At 38.2% G+C, this 15,941-nt stretch overlaps 1 protein-coding gene across 9 annotated transcripts in view; it reads right to left on the bottom strand.

Annotated features, from left to right (window-relative positions):
• Positions 1-217: 217 nt before the first annotated feature.
• The window catches only part of GPR85 (G protein-coupled receptor 85), a 54,823-nt gene continuing 39,099 nt past the window's right edge, over positions 218-15,941 (bottom strand). Inside the window, exons 3-7 of one of the 9 annotated variants that reach the window (XR_010388007.1) lie at positions 14,950-14,999; positions 13,728-13,825; positions 11,353-11,429; positions 4,008-4,826; positions 218-1,959 (exon numbers count right to left, since the gene is read on the bottom strand). The gene's annotated coding sequence lies outside the window, so the exon portion shown is untranslated. The remainder of the gene's footprint in view (positions 1,960-4,007; positions 4,827-11,352; positions 11,430-13,727; positions 13,826-14,949; positions 15,000-15,941) is intronic. The other 8 variants (XR_010388010.1, XR_003261783.2, XR_010388004.1 and 5 more) reach the window with 8 other exon arrangements.

Genomic DNA, 15,941 nt, shown 5'->3' with positions numbered 1-15,941 from the left:
TCCGGGAGCCTGCATGCACCCGGCTCCGGAGGCGCCAAGGTCTTGCCAGGGTTTGTGACGGCCATGAAGGAGCTGGGAGGGTGTCTCCCCTCCATGTGCTGTGTAGAGCTGCGCAGAATAATTTTAATCCTTGTGCTAGAAATTTGGTAAGAGGTCTTGCTATTTCAGCTAGGAAGCAACTTTCCTTATTCCTAAAGAAACAAAGCTTCTCTTTCTGTTTCAAAAATGGTTTAATTTCAGGAGAAACCACACAGAAGTGTACTAACATGCAAATCATCTGATGTTTGTCAGATATATTCATTATACCTTAGTGAAGGACCGCGGACAAACATTGCTTTGATGTGATAAGCAGGGGGACATTAAAGGTGAATACTAGAGTATACTATTAAGGTGGAGTTTAAAATGTACTTACTGAAAGGAATAGACTCTTTACAGAGGGTGCCATTTAAGAATAGTCCATCTAAAGAACATTCTCTTAAAGCAAAAACATCAAAGAAGGGATAGAAAATATGTTTTAGGCCGGGATTCTGGAAAGAAATCAAAGACATATGAATGTTATTAAATCACCAAGGAGTTTAAGGGGAAGTAGATTTAAAATGTGCATAAAAAATATTGCAGTAGGTGAAGATGGAAAATAAAATATCCAGTGACCTGGGAAAAACAGAGAAAAGAAGAATAAAAAAAAAGGAGGATTTAGAAGTACCTTAGGGAAAAAGGTTACACTGATGGACAGAAATACATACAGATGGGAAGCAGATTTTCCTCCTACAACAAGCAGGGACCATTCCCAGAATTAACCAGTACATGAATGCATTCTTTTAAGCTTGACGAACTAATTAGGGGAACTTCTATAAAGGCAACTAGATGATAGAAGAAAATAAAGATGGTTGAAACCTCTCTGTACCCACTGGTTCTCCGAGACTGAGAAAAGTCAATGAGCAAATTTGAAACAATGAAAATACTGTCTTTAATCATTTAACTGCCTGTTAATAAAAATACATGCTTTCACAATAGACAAAGCTATGCCAATTAACTGTCTTCCTCTGAGTGTCTCGGTAACATCGCTGCATAGCAGGAGCGACCAGAACCATGGACCTTTATGAGAAGAAGTTATGCTCTGCCCTTGCACTCCTGCAGCCACCAGCGTGGGAGACCGCAACCCGCAGCCACGCGCAAAAGGAACCGCGGCTTGAGGAGTTGAAAATTCAGCAGCAAAAACATCTGACAAGAGAGAAGCCAGTGTCCTGCTACCAGCCTGCAGGGTGTCCAGGGAACAGGCTGCCAGCAAAGAGGAATTACATCTGGAGCCTGATAACTGTCCTCGCATCCAGTGGCTGTAAGCCACGTGGTTGCTGCTCTCAATGGGACGGGAAGAGGGCCTGATCCTGCCCTTCCTGCTGCTGTCCTTGTGCCCGTCCATCTGCAAGTGCAGCCAGGCCTGTGGCTCACAGCCAAAGGGGGCTTGGAGCCACAGGGAGAGGGAAGAATAAGGGATGGGAGGTGAGGAGAGATGACCTCGAGGCTAAAAATAGTGGTTGGGATGTAACATGAACAGGTTAGCATTTCAGTCCCAGGGAAAAAACAAGCATTTTTCAAGTTATGGGTTACGGCTCCCAGCACGCAATAAGCAGAATAGCTGCTGTGTAACATGGACTCCATTTTATTTCCAGCTTGGTTCATCCCTTTCTCATTTAAATTACTTTCTTTATATCAAAGGTTTGAATGCTTATTTGTCTGTGATTGAGCCAGCACTTTGTTTCACCTCAGCTGGAAGCACAGAGTGTTTTCTACGGCACATGTTCTAGCTAATGCTCCTGCAAGACTCCTCCGACATCGTGGGTGGGACTCTCATGGGGAAAGGCTCCCGACTTTCTCTTCTTTCTGGCTGCTTTGTTCAGTTAGACTCTACAGGGCTTCTTTAGAGTCTCTGTTATACACTGTCAAAATGCCGTGTGAATGCTGTAAGGAGATACATGAAAAATATTAATGACATATTACACATGATATTTTGATGAATAAAATCATAGAAGAACAAGGATATCATACCAATGATATTCTATGTGTCTTTGTTATAGTCGTTAATATGGTGCCACTGATATATGTGTTTCTGGGCATAAAATTAAATCTACAAACAAGTATTTTTACTGAAGAGTTGAGAGCTAGAGGGCCGGGGAGTTGTGTACATAAAAAAATTCAGGTGAATCCAACTGTGAATCAACATTTACTCTATCTCTTGATAACTGGTTAAGCGTACTTAAACCTGTAGTTTTAGCTAGGGATGTACCATCAATGTATACTGTACCTAAAACAGGGATACTCAAGGAGGGCTAGATATGTACAGTAAACAGTTTTGGTTTCTATTCATTCAGACAGTTTAACTCAGGTAGGATTTAAGAACTGCATCTGAAGCCTTCAGGGTGAATGCTGGACTGGTTACTAGAAAAGCAGATCAAGAAGAAAAAGTGGAACAGATAGGATGCTGGTACTTTGTGTTACCCATATGTGGAAAAAAGAATGTGCCTGAATCATACTGTATTTAAACTTGAATTGTGAGCATTTACTGCTTGGATAAGACATCATCTGTCTAGAGTTAACTGTATAACTTGGCATACATAACTGCAGGATTTTGTTGCAGAGCTGGGAAAAGAAAATATGTTGGGTTCTTGACCTCACTGGTCCTGAGAAACCTATGCAAATTTATACCTATAAATATACTATGCAATTGTTATTATTAGCTAGTCATGCTTCATTCAAGCCTAAAATTCTCTGCTTGTCACATGTCAATATGCTGCAAATGGATATTACTGTGCTCAGCTGTAAACTTTCTGTCCAATATATCTTTGCAGAGAGCATCTCTTTGCCCTTGCCTTGTCCTGGAGATGTTTGCAAGGTCAGTCTGAAAGTTCCTCCAGCACCTAAATGTAAGCAGCTGCTTCACTCAGGCATGTGCAAGTGCCTATTTTCAGCCCAGCACCTACTGCAGTCCAGAGCTTAGATGCCTTTCCACTGCAGAGATGCACCCTGTAAGTGTACTCTGAGTATCCTAACACCTACAAAAATAGCACGAAAAGCAAGAACTTCAATGAATGGAAACCAAAAGCAAGAGGTCATCTAACCCCTTCTCCAGCCCCTGACAGGAACAGTTTGTACCTGCATCGAATGTGTTGCTTACGACGTCTGCTGGTGAGATTCTATCGTCTCCTCAAATGAGCTTTCCTAGAGCAGAGTTGTCTTACTGCAATAAAATGTGTCTTAATATCTAGCCTAAATATCCTTTCTTTAATTAAAGGCTACTATTTCTTGTCTCATCACCAGAGATGGATAACAGATCCTTCTTACTTCTTTGCAGCAGTCTTTTAGGTACTCAGCGACTCCTTCATCAAAAACCCTAACTCTTTCATAACCACCCTTATATGTTATGGTTTTTAGACCTTGCATCGGTCACACTGTTACTGTGCTCTCTCTGTCTGGTTCATACCATTCTCAGTGTGGTACCATTAACCTGGCACTGCACAGAGAGGTCAGTTTAGGCCTTCCCAGTATTAGATGTTTCAGACAAAATCCACACATCTTGCAGACAACATAGCTGTTAGGTTAATTGCTGCAGCGCTGCTTACGCCTGACATTTGAGAGTACTTATCCAGGAAATGGAAACTCTGATTTTTATCCTTTCCTGAGCCCTCTAGGTGTTTGGATCCACCCTGCCCCCAAACCAGGAGAATGTTCTGGTTTTCAGCTGTCTGAGATAGCTCTGCTTTCATTTGTAGTTGCTCTACTCCATGTCTAGAAAAGGAGGATTCATTTGGGCAGAGGAAAAAAATCCCATGAGGTAGGAATGCAACCAAATGGTTACGGCACTGGGATGGGAATGGCCTCTGGTGTTAATGAACTTTTACAGGTGACAGTCCTCGTTCTTATGTATTTTAATTGTGAGTCTACTCTAAAATACATGGAAACTATAATATAGGGCAAAGCTAAAAATGGAAAAAATTGTTCTAAGGACGTACTGTTCTCTATCAGACAGTGATGGTACTGATGTGCTTAAGTTCAATTTGCGTCATTATTCTGATTCCACATCACCAAGGGCAGGCATGCCTTCATTTCACAGGATCTGCAATAGTTATGATTCATGTATAAAAGTGAAATTCAAGCATAAAAAGTCCATGCATAAATATTTACAGGATAAAGACCAGAGTCTTGGCCATAATGAATTCACTGAGATCACATAACTGGACATTTGACAAAACAACCTTTCTTCAGAGGAACAGCCTTGGAATATGAAATCACTGAATAAAAATTTCCATTTAAGTCAATAGAAAATTATGTCAAATACATTGTGTACATATATATAGGCAGGGAGGCGTGTGTGTTTGAAAGAAAGTGAGACCTGGATTTTAACCTGAATTAAAATGTTAAAAATAGTAGGATCCTGTTTAGCAGAGGTGACATGAGAGACCTCCTTAGATATGCTACTGTATCTTTCTACATTTTGGGCCAGTCATGCTACTTTTATGCATCTGCCTTACATATTCAGCTAAGAAGATTTCTTTATGACAGGAGAAGGAATTACATGCTCAGAGTTGGGTAAGGAGGGTGACTTACCGATAGAGTACCCCTGAGAAAATTTGTATTCTTATATAGTGTGTAATTTAACAAATAAATCACAGGGTCGATTTGATAGCAGGATGAACAAATCTTTTCATCTTCCTCTCACCTAGTGAGTTTGACGATGATTACCCTTATTGTCCACTTTTTCTTTAAAGTCTGTAATTTCTCTTGCTTGTCATTTTAGCTAGGATGGCATTGCTTGATGAATGTGAGGTCAGCTGTGCACAAGAAAGGACAGGTTATAGAGAGAGGGCTATTACTGTAGGAAAATGTGATGCAATGTTTGTAAAGTTTAGCAGTCATTAAAATGCCTTAATTGAGTAGGATAATTTTAGTACCATTCAGTTCTCATAAAGTTAGGTGGTTGGACCATGATGCCATGAGGGTCTTCTATCATCAAATTCCTACCACAGTTACATGAATTTTGGACGCAGAGAGACTGTCAGACTTCCCTATTAGGTGTCTAGGAAGGAGGGAGTGAAGAACAGCCGGGCAAGGACGGCTGCAGAGAAGGATTCAGTCTGCGCCAGTGGGCCAAGAAAACCCTTGAAAGTAGAAGTGAGTTAGTAAATTTTAAGATCCCCTTTATATGACCAAGTAATGAAAATTGCCTTTGGTAAGCAGAAAATCAAGGTGTAATTTTACAAATATGCCACTGACTTTGCATGTGAAATTGGGAAAATAACTTGCCTCCTGTAGGCCTCAGCTCCTTTTCTCAGCCTGCCTTGAGACAAATCAAGACCATTTGTAAGGTGTTTGTATTCTGATGTGATAGGTAAAATGGAAACACATAAACAGGAAATACTATTTATTTTATAAAATAGTTATTTAAATGCACCATTTTCTGCAATCTTTTTGATATTATGTAGATTTGATAATAGTTTGTCTGTTTGCTTAGCTGAATTGGTAGATACATTATTTAAAGTCAGCAATAGAGATTTTATTACATGAATAAAAATTTCAGTAATATTTCCACTGTCAGGATGATCTGAGAGCCCATGAGCAGACCACTAACCCACACAACATCAAAAAAAGAGCTAAAACACTGTACTGCATTTAGAATTGAGAAATTAGCCACCAGAGGGAGTTGAGTGAATACAGTACAACTGGTTGGTATTGGCACATAAAAGATCATTAAATAGTTAAGATGTAGGGCTCAAAGATTGAAATTTTCTTTATGATGTTCCCAGAAAATTCTATAACAATTCAACATCTAATGAAAATCAACTTAAAAGTTTGGCTTTTTTCTATACAGGCCCTAGTACAAAATTTACACAGTGAAAATGCTGCCTTGATGCCTCAGATTTAACCTTCATTATTTGTGCAAAGTATGTGTTTGCTCCATAAAACAAAATTACTAAGTAAGTTATCCAAATTTTTGCTTGAAAATGTAACTTTGGGACTGAAAATCAAGACATGCTTTACAAATCATGAACACTTTCACTGAATTAGTATAAAAATCTCAGTAATCTGGAGTTTTCCTGGCAAGTGCTTTGCTGGTTATAAAGCAGATTACAGCTGATTGCTGTAACGGCTCTGCATTGCTGATACCAGAATAAGCTGGAGAGCATCATACAACAAATACTTTGGCTCCGAATATAATGAGTAGAGGGTGGATGAAATACAATGCCTTTTTGTTTTTTCAGAGTTATCCTTTTTAGCAGATCCAATATTTAAAGAGGTATGGGATCTATTCCAAGCAATACTGAAGTCTTTTGTAATGCCAATACAGTATAAAGGTGCCTAACAACAAGCAAGAAGAGAAGCTGATATGATCTGATGCTTCAGCAAGAAAAAGAAGTCCTTCAGAGGGGTCTATCTGTTCAGTGCCTTGTTTGGTCTTGCTTACTGCACTTTGACTCACATTACTTCTGCAAAGCTCTGTAATACAAAAATGCATGCGTACCCCTCTCTGAAGCAACAACCCTACTGAAGCATTAGGAATCGGTTCGTCATTCATTAAAAAGCAGTTTCCCATTTCCATAACTGCACCAGGCTGGACTCTATATCTCAGATGTATGAAGAAGCAACAGACTGAACGAGAACTCAAATAGCTAGGAAATAGCAATTTCCTAAACATGGCAGGTAAGGGGAGGTATTAGAGGATCTCCTCTACTGTTTCCTGCCTATTCCCAATTACCGATTCCTACTCACCTGCTTGCTACTGTTCCCCAGTGTATCACTCACACAGTTTTTCTGCAGGTCTCTGTCCAAAATAAAGCTCATTTTAAAGCTAGGGTATGTCACAGAAGAGGTACTACTGAGTCTTTATGTATTCTTTTTTAATGTGTGTAATCCTTTATGAATCTGGAGATATTTTACCTTTCAGGAATTGCAATGTTTTTCATTCTAAATACCCAACATCCCATCACTCCTGGGTTATCCTTATGACCTTTACAATTTCCATAATCCATTTTCTTTAAATCTACAATAAATTCAGGGTGCAGAACTGGCAAAATACAAACCCTAACCATGAGGATCTCACTTTCTATTTTCCTTTTTCATAAGTAGCAGAAAAGTTGTCATCACAGAACAAATTTTTTGTAGGAGCTGCTGTGGTGGCAACCTAGCAATTCTATTACTTTAAATTGTTGCACACATAGAACACCACCTGTTCATAAGTACAAGTATAACAGTTAAGTGGAAAATATTTCTAACTTTTTTATTTTTGCCACCTTCATACTTGTAGGAAATTAAAAAAAATAATTACAAAAGCATTAATTTAGAAATCAAAATTTAAAATATAATTTGCCATTTTCATTCATCTAGGCAATTATACATACTTGAGCCTATTGATACTATCTTTATTCATTTTTCTGGGGAATGGATGAGGAATTTTTGGTAAAGATCTGTGGAAGGAATTTCATCATAGTTTAAAAGAGCAGTAGAGAATCCATTTCACAAATGATACTATAGTGTAACTCAAGCAAACTTTGCAGTGTTGCTTTTCTAGGACTTCTGACTGGAGAATATAGCAGATGAATCTGCAAACATTCACTAATCCTGCTGTACATTATGCTCTGACTTGCTTTTTATCCTTCACCCCAAAAAACTCCCACAGAGGAATATGTTTCACAACTTTCGTGCTTAGTGTTTGTGGATGTTTTTATATGACATAGGTAATGGAGCTGCAGCATAGTATTCACTTTCTAGGTCAACCTTCTGGAGCTCTGGAAGAGATATATATGTGTGGCAGGAAGGAAAATATCTTGGCCCTTCTTTAAAATTAGTTAAAAGAGAGAACAGGTCCAACAGTGCTTACATGGCTCCATAAAGCAATGTCAAATATAGTTTGTACCCTTACCTGCCCCTTTGTAAATGCTGAGGTATAGTCATACCATTTTGTATCGTCCTCATGCAAATTATAGCCTATTTCAGTCTATAAGTTCTAAATATATCTGAAACTTGCACCTGAACAGGTATTTGAATGACCATTTTACTTTAAAGTTGGTCAGGAAGGCTTTTGGTTAAACTTTTCTTACTATAGTTTCATACATTTTTAAGTGTTGTTAGAATATGTTTCTCCATTTTAACAGGGAAATTATTTAAATTGATTAAATTTAATTAAGTACAAATGGAGTGCCTAATTTTTAGAGATAAAATTCTTTGTTCAGCTATTATTTTGATTCAATTTAGACTTTAGAGTATCAATTTGAATATGATAGACTATTGTTGAACACATACGTATACATATATATATAGTCCTTATATAAAATATTAACTGTTCCAATACTAAAAAAATGTAGTACTTCAGCACAAATACAACTCTGTTTTCAGATTTTTATCCCACTCTGGAATGAAACATTTTGCAACGTTAGATTTTCCACAGAACTGAACCTTCTTTTTCCTTGCAATTGTATTTTTCCTGTTTGAGAAATGCCATTAAAGCACAGCTCAAGCCTGAAACCGACGCTTATCACAAAAAAGAAATTCATAATGACACGCTTACTGTCATGTTAGCTTGAAGATACTGAATCAGATTCTGTAAAACCCTTAGTTTTGTAAATAGTTCTTACAAACAAGACTAGGCCAAATCTGTTCTCTTTGGTAATATTTTTAGGCAACAGAAAACTCTCAGCAATTAAAATGTTGTTCTCAAACCTTGTTATTTCCCCAAGTCAAATGAGAAATGTACAGATTATGGTTTTAGTGCATTTCATTCTAATTTAGCAAGCAAAACAATGTGGAAGACAGGCTATCTTTGGAGCTGATTAAAGAAACCTCAGATGTCAGGGAGTACACAGCTCTATTGAGAAAAGAAGAATATTAAGTAGCCTTTGAGCAGCACTGTGATGTGACATTTTTATAAGGAACTCATTTGGAAAAAAATGAAGTGCACATCCTCAAAAGAGACTGAGAAGAATGCAGCTATTATGCTTTTATATTTTTTGAAAAGGGCGATGACTTATTATTCTTATCCACAAGAAAGCATCCTTCAGTAGAACCAAATCCCAGAAAAATAGGAAGGGTAGATATCTTCTCATAGGGCTGTCTTCTTCATTCTCTCCCTATATTTTAAGTATCACTTATTGTTCCTAGGGCCTTGCTTCTAATATTCTTGGAAAAGTATCCAAGATGTTAACAGCTGAGAAAAGATACAAATGCTCATGGGAAGAGATAGGAACAGAGTAATAGATCCACTCATGAACAGTTCTTGGATACTAAAGAGCAATTCCCACAGGCAGTGAAATGAATAACAGTATGTCAAACATTTTATGCAAGAAAAACCTTCATAGTATTTCAGAAGTATTTCTACCTAAACAGCTTTCCTGTAATAGGCAAAAGCCTGTGTCATTCCCTCTCACTAACTGTAGGGAGACGTAGCTGAAAGAAATCCCCCTAAAGATGCTTCTAAGGCATAGATGTATAGATGGGTCCCACAGCAGCTGGTTTTGCACGGTTGGGAGCAGCTGGAGGAGCTGTCCAGGTCTCGCAGGCTGGCTGGGATGTGCAGCTGCCCGCAGAGAGCTGGGGGCTTCCTCCAGACCCTGATACTGGGGCTTCTGTCCCCAGCTGCTGCGTGGAAATGCATTTATTGCCTCTTGGAGAGGCTTATCTTGACTCCACTGCACAGGACCCATGAGAAGGACAGAATGCACTGGACAGGCAGTTCTGTGTAGTCCCCAACCTAGTGGAGGAGTGGGAGATGGCGCCAGCATGCACAATTCATACATCTCACAAGCTGGTAATACCTTCCCTTACGCCAAAGTAAGCTGCATGGATTTATAATGCATATAAGGCAGTTGCAAAAAAAAAAAAAAAAAAAAAAAAAAAAAAAAAAAAAAAGAAAAAAAATTCATCAGTGTAGAAAGACAAATCAGTTTGTTTGGGTTCATCACATCACTGCTATGTGAAATCATTGGTTTTGACTCTCATACAGGCTGCTGCAAGGAGAAATCCCCCTGGAATCCACTTGAAACTTGGGTAAATGAGAGAAGAATCAGGCTCATTTTACACAGTTATTTCCTGAATGTAGATAAATGCAGATCACCTCACACTCCTTATAAATTGCATTATTCAGCTGATGTATAAATCCCCTGTGGAAAGCCACAGTCTGCTGAAGTGAGTCTGGAAACAGAGTCAGCTGTTTTAATTTGCCTTGCATCTGTTTACTTGCAAAGATGTTAAAGGACAAAGTTTTATGAATCCAGACCCGTATTTGGAGGCTTAAGGAAGAAAACAGTCTCTGGGTCTATGTACCTAACTGAAAGTGCAATACCTGACCTGACGTGTGCACATCTTAAGAGATTTATAATGGGTGCATTGCCATTCCTACTCAGAGAGCAAATAGTTAGGTACCACCAGGGTTGCTAATGGCTACATTTCTTCCTTTTGTTTTCTTGTTTTGTGTCCTCTTCATTGTGACAGACTGCACTGGCTGAGCAATGAGCTGTGAAACTGCATTTGTTCACACAATGAAACTCTAAAGTGATTTGGTCCCAATGCAGCAGAAATTCAGACATTTGCCTTTACCTGCAAAGGAAGCTTGTCCTAAGAGATAAAAAGTGAGATAAAAATAAATGGCAAACAAATACATGCTATAGTGCCAAGGATCCAGAAACCAAGTGTGGTCTACAGTACAGATTTGTAAAGCTGTACTTGTTCCAAAAAAGAAAAGAAGATGGTCCCTGAATTTACTGGTGCACCTCCAAGTGCACATAACACAATCCTTTGCATAGATATTGCCATATCTGGAACTCTAAAAACATTTTGTTTATCATATTAGGAACAGAGACTATGACAAAACCCCAATCAGCAGAAATTTGGAGTAGAATTGGTCAATATTTTGTTTGGAATGAGCACACCAAGTCATCAGAAGGCTCTCAGTTTTGGCATAATGCAGGTTAATGAGCTACAGCAAGTTAACTCTCTAACAAGGCAACTGGAGGAGACAGGTTAAATATGAAAATTTGTAAACCAGTATCTTTGCAGGACAAGTCTTTTCCTCCAGTCTTGCCTTCAAATCCAGCAACTTTCAGTGGCTCCCTGAATTGAACAAACCTCATAAGGTCTTCTAGGAGCTCCCTACAGCGCTTCCTGCTTTCTATGACCGCTGAGGGTCATGGCGATGGTATTGATGGTGTTTCTGCATCCTGCTCCTCTCACGTGTCTCCTGGACTGTGCTGACTCCTTCCTACCTGCCCCATCCTGCAAATCAGAAGCTTCCTCCAACTGAACAAGCACAGCCACTTTCAAGAAAAGCAGTTTCTTTTCTTCTTTCCTTCCCTTCTGGTTATAACTCACCTGCTTTGGTACTTTCCCCTGTGCTGCACAGCCGTTGTTTCTTTTTAGATAAAACATACACTGTACAATGCCATTTACTGTAAACAAACACAAATCAAAGAGTTATAACCCCCATCACAGAGGGCAGGAAACAGAGCAAGGACACCCTAGGCACAGCGGTGAACAGCCAAGTATCCTGTTCCTAAGGAAGAAGGGAGTAGGGAGGCAGTTAAATAAACTAGCATTTGAAGGAGAAATTCTAGAAGAAAATTCTTCTCTTTTCCTCCTGCAGAGTTCCCCATTGCCCAGACACATTCCTCAGCTGGATGCAGAAAGATTTTAGCCTTAGGGAGACAAAGAAAAGGCGAAAGATTGTGGAGACATAACATTGATGGAATATAAAGGTTAAGACTGAAATAGCTTTCATTCTAATCCAACCATTTAGTTCTTCTAATTTTCTGACAAAATTTCTTATTTTAGCCTGATTGTGTTTCAGGGCAAGCCAAATGAGTTTGCTATTTGATGTACAAAGACAAAGGCTGAGCTATTTAGAAGCCTCTTGTGCCCTACAAGATACCTACCGAATGCTGTGCTTTTCCAGGATCATCAAGCGAAGACATACGGTGGTTGTGGTAATGTGATGCAGATAGCTAACTCCCATGCATGGGGCTCCTGCATCATTCATATTTTGTAACTATATGGGTATCAGTTTGGAACTACTTTCTCAGCTGTAGGAGAATTCTTCCAGGACTGGGACAATTAGTTCTTGGCAGGACTGTTGGCATAAGACTGTGAGGAAGCCTACCCTTCAACCTTATTTTGTGCATGAGGAGAGACAAGAAGCAGTATTTCCAAAGTTAGAAGTCAAAAACCAAGACCTCTGTGTAAAAATAACCCCATTTTCAGAATCACCAGGAACCTATGGCTCTCATTGCCTCTGATGTATCATCTAGGAAATAGTCTATATGAAAAGCACCTGACCAGGAACTTAATTCGATGAGGTGTGGTAGGCACGCAGCTTGAACGATTTTGGTGCAAAATTCTGAGCTAATATTTAACCAGGAGCATTTCATCAGATCTAGCACTTTTTAAACTCTCAAAGACATTTCTCCCATAGTTTGTAGGAAGCTGCCTTGTGCAGAGTAGACTAGAGGATAAAGTGTTAAGGCAGTTAGCTTGAGACCCCAGAGAATCAAGTTCAAATCTCTGTTCCACCATAATCTTCCAATATGGCAGTTCATTGTTTTTGCTTCACTTCATCGTTTCTATTACTTTTGAAACAAAGCTGAATATCTTTCTAGACCATGAGTTGTTCAGCTCAGTCCAGGTGTCACTAAATGAAACTGAATGACCTAAAAATATGGGAGGTTAGAACATAAAGTTTATGTGTCTCTGGGAAATGAGGATGACACTCTTTCCTTACTTCATAGAGTTGTTGCAGTGCATACCAAGGTACTAGTATTTGGGCCATTAAAGTACAATACCTAAAAATACAGTGTTTGGTTAAAATTTTGATGCAACAAAAATAGAAATTTCTTTTAAAATGGATATCTTCAGTATTTGCTATAGAAGAGAAAAAGTGTGCAATTTTTGGAAGTATTGTGTCAATGGCAATAGTGTTCCTAAGACGTCTGAGTACATGATTATATAAAAATACAAACAAATAGTGACTAAAGGACAAACCTGTGTTGCAGAAGCTTGGTCCAAATATTATTTTTGTGAAATTCTTATTTTTTATCACTCATGAGTGGACTTAACCTGAATTTATCAACGCAACCAGGTAACAGTAAGAGGACAGCCATTGAACCTGCCAAAATTTAAAGAGGAATTCCTGACCTCAGTAAATCAATCATCTATTGGCTCAGTGGGGCCAGAGTTTCACTCATAATGTTTTAATTCTTCTTTGGTCTCTGAAGTTTTAAGTGAAAATGGAGGTGTACCAGACATGGATAATGTATTGGAAGGTTTTTCGCTTACTGATATAACTGACCATAAAACTGGACTTGGTGTCTGAGGTTACAGTTTCTGGGTTTTTTTTCTTGGAAAGGCATAAAATGCATCAAAGCCTTTAACACATCTAATATTCCCAGGATTACTAGGTCCTTATATGAATTTTACAATCCATTTCGTAATTTATTTTTTCTTACATTATAGAAGTTATATCAGTGATTTTAGAAAATTTATATCTATGACAGTGATTACTCAAAAATGAAATCAGTGAGAATTTATTTTATTAAGGCCTGGAAAAGGGCTGCAGAACTGAGTTTATTATGATGAAATTTGGAACTATTAGGTTTCGGTTAGGGTTGGATTAGGAGCTGAGAACTGGTTATTGACGAACTCACTCTAATACTGTTTTTAGAAGAATACTTAGGAGTGTGTAACTTACCACTTACCAGATGGAGAGAAATTTATTCGTGAGTTTTGAGAAGAGGTGCAGAGTATTTCCTTGGGTGAATCAGGGATAACCTTCCATTTGCCTTGTTAATAAAAACTGGATAGATAAAGGTGCACGAGTCAGAGTCCTTCCCCTCCCTGCTGTCCCTTGGTCAGGACAGTTGCTCAGTTCACTCTTGTTTGGAGAGCTTTCAATGCGGCAAAGTGTGCGGCACTGCTCTCTCCATGTCATTTAAAGAGACTGACTTGGCAGAGCACCCTCCAGAGAGCATTAGAGCTTTTTAAGGATCAATCCCCAACTTTATAACCGATGCCAGACATTTCACATGATAAACTTTGACATGTTTTGGAAAATAAATTTGTAGAAATGTATCTATCTATCTATCCATCCACCTGTCCATCAATCCATCTATCCATCCAGCTGTCTATCTCCTAGTTTAAAAATAAGGTTGACATTTCCTATGGAAAAATTACAAATCACAAGTAAATCTGAAAGATGAAATCTCTGTGTAGTAAAATGGAGGTCTAAAGCCATTGTGCCACATAGTGTTTGGTTGTTCACTTCATCTTTATGACGTTACATATTGTTTAAGTCTCTGTATATGTCTGCAAGTTTAATAAAAATGACAAATCTATAGCAAGTTTTAACTATTTGCAGTTTGGGACTTAATTTGTTTAGATATGTTTTTGCAGTTTTGATCTTTCCATTGCTTTGAGATTATCACACTTTAATGGAAGAGCATTATGTAAGCATAAATTAGAATAGAAACCAAATTCTGAGACTAGTCTGACTTTTCTGTATTTTGAGTATGAGTGAAATTTTCTGTGTTACCTTGCATCAACAACAATGTAACTCTCCCAGGAACCATCTCAGGAGGAAACTGAGTTACTTTTCTTGGTTGACTTCTCTCTTACCTTATGGGGGGTAGAGGTATGGGGGTAGAATAAAAACCTATTCCATCCTTTTTTTGGGCATAGATTACTTCTGAAGAGATTCTGCGCTCCCTAATCAGCTGCACAGCAGTCTTTCCAAGCCACCTCTCACAAAGGGATATCTCACTGAGGAGTGGAAATGAATATCTCATACCTCTTTATGTTCCAGTATTTCTGGTTGTGTCCTAAGAACCAATAGACAATGATCTGGAACCCTCAGGAAAAAAATCAGAACATATAACATGATTCGGTTAAACAATTTGACTTACTAAAATAAAAGCTACTTACGTGAAGATGGAGAAAGTTGTTAGAATAAGTTTCATAGCCGTAACTCTGTCCTGAAAAAAGTTTAACAGTTATGTATAGTCATGTAGATAGAGATATAATTACCTGCTCTTCTGTATCAAAAATAACAGTCATCTTGCTTATCTCAATGTTTTATCAATGTTAATAGACATGAGTTAAATCATTCCACAGATATGACAAACTCTGCACCTAATGGAAATGTTCTACAGGATTTAACATAGAGCAGATTTAAAAACCTTTTTTTTACCAAATTTATGGAATTTTGAGTGATTTATAATATTCCATTACTTTCTAAAAGTTTTTAGAATCATTTCAGTTGGATCATATTGATTTCCAATTGTTCTCTTGCTTTCTAATTAAACAGCTCTACAGGACTCGACTATCCTTACCACTGACAAAAAGCAGCCTCAATCAGACAATCTTTATGAAAAAATGTGTTCTCATTAATGTTTGCTCCAGAACAGCATCCAGATGCTGTCCTTAGTCATGACTGAGTTCCATTTAGAGTGAAATAAAGACATATAATATGTGCAAAGACAAACAGTAAAATTAATCTTCTTAACAAGATTAGGATTTTACTTACAGCTTTTGTCACAATACATTTACAGTTAAACTTTAGCCTACCAACTTATCTTCAGGCTTTTGCAGAGTCCCACCCAGGCACAAGTATCATTCCTGTACACGGATATTTCTACAGCAGATGGCAGAACAAGATATAAAACAAAATAATTCAATAGAGGTAAACAACCATGGTCCTTAAACTCTTATAAACCCCATAAACAGATGCATAAATACATCTCTCTTTAGGTCAGCACTTATACATGTGCTTTAATTTAAGCTTGTGTTTTATATCATATTAAATCCAATAGGATTTATCACATTGATGCTTTCCCACGCAGGAACCTACAAATGTGTGAGGGAAGATGTAAGCCAAGCTTTGGAGATGTGCTCATACCAGAATTTAAATTGAATTT

The sequence above is a fragment of the Dromaius novaehollandiae genome, chromosome 1 (assembly GCF_036370855.1).
Source record: "Dromaius novaehollandiae isolate bDroNov1 chromosome 1, bDroNov1.hap1, whole genome shotgun sequence".
Classification (NCBI taxonomy): Eukaryota; Metazoa; Chordata; class Aves; order Casuariiformes; family Dromaiidae; genus Dromaius; species Dromaius novaehollandiae.
The sequence above is the reverse complement of the archived record's forward strand: the minus strand, read 5'-3'. Positions and strand labels throughout refer to the sequence as shown.